The sequence below is a fragment of the Aethalodelphis obliquidens genome, unplaced genomic scaffold (assembly GCF_003676395.1).
Source record: "Aethalodelphis obliquidens isolate GAN/ISIS:26980383/991018 unplaced genomic scaffold, ASM367639v1 scaffold21, whole genome shotgun sequence".
Classification (NCBI taxonomy): Eukaryota; Metazoa; Chordata; class Mammalia; order Artiodactyla; family Delphinidae; genus Aethalodelphis; species Aethalodelphis obliquidens.
In genome coordinates, this window is record NW_020837965.1 from 26,284,323 (window position 1) to 26,294,470 (window position 10,148).

The 10,148-nt window shown below is 46.9% G+C and overlaps 1 protein-coding gene across 4 annotated transcripts in view; it reads right to left on the reverse strand.

Moving 5' to 3' along the window:
* CDC42BPB (CDC42 binding protein kinase beta) overlaps positions 1 to 10,148 on the reverse strand; it is a 121,029-nt gene that overhangs the window by 83,761 nt on the left and 27,120 nt on the right. The window contains exon 1 of one of the 4 annotated variants that reach the window (XM_027120649.1): positions 1,333 to 1,337. The exons of the other annotated variants lie outside the window; for them this stretch is intronic. The gene's annotated coding sequence lies outside the window, so the exon portion shown is untranslated. Of the gene's footprint in view, positions 1 to 1,332; positions 1,338 to 10,148 lie in introns of those variants that run through there. 4 annotated transcript variants of the gene reach the window in all.

Below are 10,148 nucleotides of genomic sequence, written 5' to 3' on the forward strand. Positions count from 1 at the left end.
TACATCCGAAAGAACACCATACGACCCAGCAATCCCACTACTGGGCATATACCCTGAGAAAACCATAATTCAAAAAGTGTCATGTACCAAAATGTTCACTGCAGCTCTATTTACAATAGCCAGGAGATGGAAGCAACCTAAGTGTCCATCATCGGATGAATGGATAAAGAAGATGTGGCACATATATACAATGGAATATTAGTCATAAAAAGAAAACGAAATTTAGCTATTTGTAGTGAGGTGGATGGACCTAGAGTCTGTCATACAGAGTGAAGTAAGTCAGAAAGAGAAAGACAAATACCGTATGCTAACACATATATATGGAATCTAAGGGAAAAAAATGTCATGAAGAACCTAGGGGTAAGACTGGAATAAAGACACAGACCTACTAGAGAATGGACTTGAGGATATGGGGAGGGGGAAGGGTAAGCTGTGACAAAGTGAGAGAGTGGCATGGACATATATACACTACCAAACGTAAAACAGATAGCTAGTGGGAAGCAGCCGCATAGCACAGGGAGATCAGCTCGGTGCTTTGTGACCACCTAGAGGGGTGGGAGGGAGGGAGACGCAAGAGGGAAGAGATATGGGAACACATGTATATGAATAACTGATTCACTTTGTTATAAAGCAGAAAACTAACACACCATTGTAAAGCAATAATACTCCAATAAAGATGTAAAAAAAAAAAAAAAAAAAGCAACCCTAAAGTCCTGCTACTGTACTAGACAGGAAAAAGAGAGGGGAGGGAGGGAGGGAAGGAGGGAAGGAGGGAAGGAGGGAGGGAGGGAGGAAGACAGGTGCATGCACACATCCATCAGCAGAGATTTAGAAAGAGCAGCCTGAGCAAACAGAGGCATGAAGAAGGGAGCCACAGAGCATCCGAAAGAACACCCAGTAGGGCTCGGCTGCAGTATAAATTACGTGTAGGGATGTGGAGAAAGATCTGGCCGTGAAAGTGGGACAAGCCAACGTGAACAAAGACATAGCATCTTTATCTCTTTTGGGGGCCAGAGCAAGGAACCCACGGATTTTGTACAGGGGTCGGATACAATGACTGGCATTTGTGTTAGCTGAACAAACGAACATGTGAAAGCATTTTGTAAACTGCAATCCTGTACGTAAACGCTGTTGTCAACGATACAATGACTACCACCTCATCAATAAGGACCCAAAGGGCTTTATATACATGTTTCAAAATTATCAGTCAATTAAACAAATACTTATTACGTGCCCACTGTTTGCAAGGAACTATTCTAGGCAGTAGGAATAAATCTGTGAACAAACAAAAATCCCTAACTTCATCAAGCTTACATTTTAGTGGAATAAGACAGAAAAGAAACAGTACATATAAGGAACAAACAGATTATACAGAAAATAGTAAACCCTTCGGATAAAAGGAAAAAAAGCAGGGAAACTGGGAGTGTGGTGGGGCAGGGAGGAGAGTTACAGTTTACATGGTGACAGTGGTCTGAAGAGTCAGATTCTGACTATATTTTGAAGGTGGAACCAACAGGATTTCCTGCTGGACTGGATGGGCAGTGTGAGAATCATCCAAGGCGCTGGCCTCAGCAATCAGGAGGAGGGAGCTGCCAGTGAGTGAGGTGGGGAAAGCAGGACGCGCCAGACTGCGGGGTGAGCTGCCGGTGTCCAGCAGATGCCCAGGAGGCAGCCGGCAGCCAGTGCACGAGTCTGGATTCTGGAGAGGAGCCCGGGCTGGGGCTGTGCGCTGGGGTTTCGGTACGCGGCTGCATTAGGGTCAGGAGCCTGGAAGAGGTCCCCCAGGGAGTTAGCGGAGTAGAGGAGGGGACCGAGGACTGAGCCCAGGGAGCTTCAGTAAGAGGATGGGGAGAAGAGAAGGAAGCAGCTGGGAGCCTGGGGGAACAGCCAGCACGGTGCGCAGGAAGCCAGGACTTCCGTCCTGACGCTGAGAATTAAGCAGTTTCTGCCATGTGGAGACCACAGGTGGCCTTGACAAGAGCAGCGGTTTTGAGGGAGTGGTGAGGGACAAAGTCTGATTAGACTGAGTTTGAGAATGGGAGAGAGGGAGTGAAGACAGTGAGAACAGACAACTCTGAAGAGCTTTGCTGCTTTAAAAAATAATAATAAAAAGCATGGATTAGATGTTTGAATTCATTTTCACCAAATGTTTTGTTAAAAAACAACTGGACTTCCCTGGTGGTCCAGTGGTTAGGACTCCACGCTTCCACTGCCAAGGGCGAGGGTTCAGTCCCTTGGGGCGGAGGGGGGGGACTGAGATCCCCCAAGCCGCAACCCCACTCATTTTGGAATGGAGGGGAAGTCGATCTATTCCAAACCTGTGCTCAGGTCACACTGATCAACTAGCCCAACAGCACAGGGAGGGGGAGGGGGAGGGGATGAGTATTACCGGCATCTCAGAGGTTGTAAACAAGAAGGTCACTTTCACTGGATTAGATGCTAACAATAAACCATGACTCTAGGGTTACAAAGATAAATGTCTCAAGATTCAATAAGCAATCCACAGAATGCAGCTATTCTTTAAGATGAACATCGGACTTCCCTGGCAGTCCAGTGGTTAAGACTCCAAGCTTCCAATGCAGCAGGTGCGGGTTCGATCCCTGGTTGGAGAACTAAGATCCCACGTGTGGAGGCCAAAAAGTAAATGAAATAAACAAAATTAAAATGAACGTAATGGCACTCGATACTTTTACGGCTAGGCCACTTCGCTTGGCGGAGTCACTCCCCTGATGGGCCTGCGCACCTGCATCAGGCTCCCTCCCCATGTACCCTCACTAGCACTTTGTTACTGTGGGGGGGTGTGGAATTAGTGATTTTACTCAATGGTTTTTCTTCAGTTTTTCCAGATTTTTCTCTACTGAATTTTGAGTAAAAACTCTGATAAATAAATACATTGATAACCATACAGACTGCCTTATCAAATCAACTACTGGGATTACACACATGTATATTTTGATAATACACAGATTTCACAACATGCCAAACTGAAGTATTTAAAACCATCTATGATAACAGAGCATGGCTTTTTGCTAGTTCAGCAATACAGTAACACGGCCATCTAGAGATGGTTTTATGATTCCCAATCTTACTTGTTAACTAAATAGATATCTAGGAAACTTCGTAAATGACCAGTTTCACCCTCAGCATTCTGAGTTACTTTAAAGACAAAAAGCAGTACACAGTGCATTCTGTGGTTACAGATGACGCCCTGCAAGTCAGCTGGGCAGGACCCTGCACACACCCAGCGCTGAGACGGGGACGCCCTTGGAGGACTAGGCTGTCACCAGGAAGAGGGATCGGGAAATGAGCTTAGCTGCGGTGCAGAGCAGGAAGAGAAATCCCTGAGTTCCTCACCCCTTCCCAGCACAAAGCCAGACCCGGGGACCCCCTCGCACACACTTACAACTGGGCTGTGACCCACGGGGGCAAGAAGGAGGGCGTGAGCAGCGGCAAGGAAGGGGATGTCTACAACTCTTCCTCCAAGAATGCCTCAGATTTACAAGGCCTGTTGGATTGAGGCTGAGGGGCAAAAAGGAGCTCAAAGCTTCGCCCCTGGAATCCTGTAACAGAGTGGGTCCTCGTTTACTCTTCCTGGCCCGACTCGCAAGTCTGAGCTTGCTGGCACAGTTCTAGAAGACACTGGTCCCGAGGCCTTTAACAAAGGACACTAATAGAAACTGTATCTAGGAAGGAAATGGCAACTCAGTAGGGAGTGGGGAGAGCAAAATAAGAAAGTAAGAAGTTTGCAAATCATCAGCAAATTAGTACATTCAAAGGAAGGCAACTTATTTTCAGTAGTCAGTAATTTGGAGGAATTTTTAGCAAGCGAAAATATTCACCAACATTCTGTTATGATCAAATCAAACTTGTGCCATGGTTCAATTTAGGAAACCTATGAAGTTAGGATCTTGACTTAATACTTTAAATTTGTCTTTTACTCTCTTTTCCACCCCAAATATTTGATAAAATTATCACCACTTTCTGAACATCTACATATGTGTCAGGAATGTCATATAATAGTTTCTAAAACCTACAGGATAGATATTATCTGCTTTTGATAAATAAGCAAACTGAGAAAACACAAAGCCCAAGTTCATATAAATGCTTGGTATTTTTATTCCCTTGTTATTTATCTTTATTTCCACATACGTGACTTCACATTTCTTATAAAATTTAAAATTTTCAATTTTAAAAAACAAGGGAAAAAATTAACTCCACTTATTCTTCTTCTTGTTCTTAATCATCATCAAGTCGGCAATATAATTTTGTGTGCCATTGCTGCGAATTCAGAAGAGCCTGGTTTTCTTTCTGCACAGGAAAATAACAGCTGCTTTTGATTTCATGATTAGTATACCTTCTGAGGAACTAACGGTCAATGGCAGCCAGGATCATTTTAGTTAAAGGTGAACCGTATCACTCAAGTTCTTTGAAAACTGGTAATCCAAGCAAACAGTTCTTTCACTATCCTCTAAACAGAATATTTGATTTATCGCCCTTCTATGCCCCCATTTGTGTCTGTATCTCTTAAGCTAACATACCCTACAACCCAGTTACACCTACCAAAAAGACAGAAGAATGTTCATATCAGCTTTACTAATAACCCTCAAAAACTGAGAGCAACCCAGATGTTCGCTAACAGGGGAATGGAGAAAAATCTGTGGTATTCCTGCAATGAAATTCTACTCACCAAGAAAAAAAGAATGACCCAGTGCTACACCCAACACTGACGCACCTCAAGGACAGAGCAGGAAGCTCAAGAAATCAGACACAAAATATTCTCGATTTCATTGTATGAAACTCAAAACCAGACACAACTCCAAGAAAACTCAAAGGGGAAAGAACAGTCTCTTCAACCAACAGTGCTTGCACAAATGGGACAAGCACTAGCAAAAGAATAACTGGACTCCAACCTCAGACCACAGATGAAAATTAACCCAAAATGCATCAAAGACCAAAAAGTGAGAGCTAAGACTATAAACCTCTTAGAAGAAAACATAGGTATAAATCTTCATGACCTTGGATTAGGCAATGAATTCTTAAATATGAAACCAAAAGCATAAGCAAGAAAAAATGTTTTAATTAGTTAGACTTCATCAAAACTAAAAACGCTTGCTTCCAGTTGTGAGACAAATGAGTGCCAGGGATGTGCTGCACAACATGACCCAGATAATGCACACTGCTGCATGGTGTAAGTGAAAGTTGCTCAGAGAGTAAAGCCTTTTCTGAATCTCTCCTGTTCACTGAGCTGTAACTGACACACAGCACCGTGTAGGCGTGAGGTGCACAGCACAGTGTCCTGACTTACACATACTGTGACATGACCACAATAGGGTTAGCGAGCCTCCATCATCTCATACAGACACAACATTAAAGAAATTAAAAAATATGTATTTTTCCTTGTGAGGAAAACTCTTAGGATACATAATTACTGACTATATTCCCCATACTGCACATTTCAAAGCTGTGACTCGTTTATTTCGTAACTGAAAGTATGGACCTCTTTATCTCATCACAAGGAAAAAATTGTTTTTCTATGTCTTTAATTGGATAAATGGATAAACAAAATGTGGTCTATCCATACAATGGAGTATTATTAAGCCATAAAAAGGCACTGGTGAATCTTACAAACATTATGCTAAGTAAAAGAAGCCAGTCACAAAGACCACATATTTTACGATTCCAATTACATGAAATGCCCAGAATGGGCAAACCCACAGACAGAAAGTAGGTTAGTGGCTGCCAGGAGCTGGGGGCAGGGGGGAATGGGGAGTGGCTAGTAACAGGGATAGGGTTTCTTTTAGGGGTGATGAAAATGCTCTAGAATTAGATAGTGGTGATGGTTGTACAACTCTGAATATACTAAAAATCACTGAACTGTATACACTTAAAAAAATAACAAACTTTAAAAAAATAGGCATTAACTAATCCATGATAGGGGTCGCAGCAGTGCTTACTAGTGGGGAAGGAGTTCTACACGGGGGGGACACAGGGGTCACAACAGAGCCTGCTTGGGTTCATGACTCACTCATTCATTTACTCAAAAGGTATTAGGGATATTTAAAGAAGTTACTGAAATGAAGCAGACACAGTGGCTGAGAGCAGGCACTTGAGTTAGACCTAGCTGCCCCACTGGTGTTGCAAGATCCCTGATCTGAGCCCTGGTTTCCTCACTGGTAAATTAAGGATAATCCCAGCACTGAGGGTTATGGGGAAGATTAGATGAGACCTGGACGTAAACCACGAGCTCCCTGTATCCAGACGTGGAGCCACTATAATCGTGTGTGATCACATGCTCATCACAGAAGACTCACTGTGCTCCCCCCACCTCGATTCCTTTTCCCAGGGTCAGCCCGTGCTCAGGCAGGTGCCAGCAAGCACCTGGCCCTCTCCGGGGACACAGGCCTTGCCTCCCTTGCTGCCTCGAGCCCGGCCCCGGCCCCTACCGCGCCGCCCGGGCAGCCACAGCTTTGCGAAGGGCCACTCCCTGCCCGGCCCTGAGGAGGCTGACCTCACAGGCCCGCCCTCCGAGAGCACTCCAACACTGACCTGGTTTGAATAAAACAAAATCTATTGCTTCCAAGAAGCATTTTTCAGCATCGTCTTATGACCTTCATTATATTCCATGCTCACGACCCGTACATATGGAGCGGACTCTTCTTTCTGAACCCAAGTGCGTGGAATTCTTGGTTAATGGGATTGTTATTTATTTTTAAACTCATTCAACTGAAAACAAGAGAAAAACGAACTCACGTCAGGGCTCAAAAAAAAATTCTAGCACACGTCCAGAGACCAGTGGAGCCCTATTCAAGCTCCTAAACCTTCTGCACATAAACCATTTTCATCAGTGTTCATGACGACTGCCCAGAGCCAAATACAGAAATGACCCAAGTCCGATCTGACGATGTCTCTGAACTGGATGGCTGATATACAAGGTGTTTAAAAAGGGTGGGGGGGCTTCCCTGGTGGCACAGTGGTTGAGAGTCCACCTGCCAATGCAGGGGACACGGGTTTGTGCCCCGGTCCGGGAAGATCCCACATGCCGCGGAGCGGCTGGGCCCATGAGCCATGGCCGCTGAGCCTGCGCGTCCGGAGCCTATGCTCCGCAACGGGAGAGGCCACAACAGTGAGAGGCCCGCGTCCCGCGAAAAAAAAAAAAAAAAAAAGGGGGGGGGTTAAAAGTAACCCTTTTTGTCGGTGATCTTCTCCTATTCAAAAGTCACTCAAGCTTTACCATATTCAGTGACTAGCTCTGTATTTTTGCCCAAGGAATAAATGTCTCTGGAAGGATGTGCTTCTACCAAAATTACATGAATCTTCTAGAACCTACTCCTATGTCAGACATCTGAGGCTACCAAGAAATGCTAGATTGCAGCCCCAGTGGCCAGACATGAAGGAGAGTTAAGAATATTCAAAACGGCAACAGCAAGCCACAGAGCAACTCCAATATTTAACCTACTTTCAAGGCAACTGCTTTTGAACCAGAGAAAAGAACCAAGCAAGCTGCCCTCAGAGCGATGCACTCACTTCCCTTCCAAAAGGGGGGAAATAAGGAGCAGCCGGCCTCTGTGCCTGCCTCTCGGTCCTGACAGGAGGGCGGTTTTGACCTCTGAGCAGCTGTCACCCACCTCAGCCCCAGATGGGCCTGCGCTTCTGAGTGCTCGAGCAGTTTCAAAGCCCTCACCCTGCAAGGCTAAGGTAGAAACCAAGGCTTTTCAAAATGCTCCCGAGTGTATAGAAGAACCCAGTTGCATGGTTTTGTTTTTTGTTAAAGAAGCTTATAAAGTTGCTGGAGAAGTACTTTAGATGTGACAAAAATGGCTTCACTCATTTTATATGCTGTGTATTTGAACATCAACAATTGGATATGTCCAAGGCTGGATGCCACGCTATCCACATTAAGTGGTACGTCACATCATCCAACTGAACCCATGCATTTCTGAGGTACTTTTTAAAAAATAAGCGAGCAAGCCCTCTGCTTTGTATTTTTTCACTAATAAAATGTCAGCGTAAAGGAAATGAAACATAAAGGAAAATAATCCAGACACTAGAGAAGGTTAAATGTCCTCCTGTATCTTCTATCTTCAGCTCACCGTTCGCAAAATAAGTTAAAAAGTAGGAAGGAAGCTGTTTGTATGTAAGACTTTTTAAAGTGTCACTCTGGTTTCATCTAGCCATTGGTAAGGTGGTCCTCTTCTCACTACCCAACCAGAGATGAGACAAGCTGAAAACAAATGACAAAAGCTTCCCGTAAATCAATACAATTTTACTGAAAGGTTGGCAAATGTTAACATTTCAAAAAAGGACATCTAGCTTTGTGAAGTCTACCTTTGCACACTATAAGAACCAATCAAAAAATGGCTTTCTCCTTAAACAATCCTTCATTAAAATTAAAGATTTATATTACAAGCGTTATTTGATTTTAAAAAAATCACACTTTTCCAGAATGTCTGGTGATTCTCAGTGAACTGAATCTGCACACATCCCCCTCCTTAGCTCTTCCCCGAGTGCTCTCAGCAGGAAGCTGCTTGGCTCTCCTAACATTTCAAGGGCACAGCCTTTGTTTGGCCTGTCGGCAGGTTGGCTTTTCAGAGCTGGATTAAAGAAAAAGTAAGAGCTGGATGCACTGGAGGGTACGGCTTCACTGTCAGACACAGCCAAGCATGAACTACTTTTTCTGAAGCCCGATTAAAAAACCAAAAGCTTAAGATCATATTTTAAAAAGTGAGTCCTCACCAATGTCAATTCCAAAGTGTCTCCAACAAACAACTGTTATGTTATATTTAAGACCTGCCTTATATTTAAAAAAATATCTAAGATAGATGCTAGGAGCCCAGCGTGTCTCTTGGAGTTCCCTGCTGGTCATCCAAGTTGAACAAGCACCTAAATGAGCTTCTGGCCTTGAAGTCAGTGAGGACCCTTTCCCCACGTCCTGGGCAGCGTGGCCGTTTCTGACACGAAGGACCCGAGAGGCAATCCCGCACCTCTCACTTCCCTCACCCCCCTGCTTGGTCAGGGGATGCCGTGCCCGTCCCCCACTGGGAGCCATCACATCCTCCAGTGCACATGATACTCACAACCTCCCAACCAGCCTCGAGGGCTCGTCCCACCCTGACCCTGACCGTGCGAACCCCAGTTTAAGAGGAAACGCTGAGAATCACTGTGACTTCCCTACGGGACCAGCCTTCTCACACCTAGAGGACCTGGAACTCTGCGGCGGGATGGGAAGGGGACCACCTGACCGGCACGGAGGACGCTGAGTGGCAGGGCCGGCGGGGGCACAGCAGGCTACCCCAGAGCCCCGCCCACCATCATCTCCAGCCGGGCCTGGCCTGCCCCGCGCAGGCCTCCGGAATCCCGGGTGCCCCCGGGTGCGGCCCGCGCAGAGGGGCCCGCGCTGGCGTGACCAAGGGTGGGGGGTTAAGCGAAGGTCCGGGAAGGCCCGCGTGGGCACCGGAGCAGCTACCAGAACGTGTCTTTAGGAGACAGGACCGGCGAAGGGGTGGCTGGAGCTGTGTGCCACGGTGCGCAGCGTCACCGCCTCTTCCATAACCACAACGGTCACTCAGGAAAGGCCGGCGGGGGGTGGCCCGCCTGTCACACGGCTACACAGCTGTCTGCACCTCCTCCCACTCCCGGGGTGGCTTCTACCCTCTGAGCATGCTCCTCGCCCCTTCATCGGGATCTGACCCACTTTCCCAGCCTCGGGCTCCCCACTCCCAGCCTGCACCCTCCACGGAACTCCTCAGCACCGTCCAGCCACGCCCCGCTCCTCCCGCCGGGCCTCCAGGCCACTCTGCTCTGGCCTCCCCTCCACCCAGCAAACCTCCACCCCCTCTGCGACCAGATCAAACACGACCGGCTCGCCTCAGCGAGGCCTCTCATTTCTCCAGACAGAGGAAGCTGCGCTGAACTCTGGCCACCCAGCATTTTCTCCAGCTCCACGCCAGGCAGTGCTCACTGGCTGTCTAAAGGCGCTGGTGACAGAGCCTAGCCTACCCGCCATCCCGCACAGGAAGAGGGGGCACCCGGCACAGGAAGGAGGGCACCCGGCACAGGAAGGGGGCACCTGGCACAGGAAGGGGGGGTACATGGCACAGGAAGGGGGGGTACCCGGCACAGGAAGAGGGGGCACCCGGCACAGGAAGAGG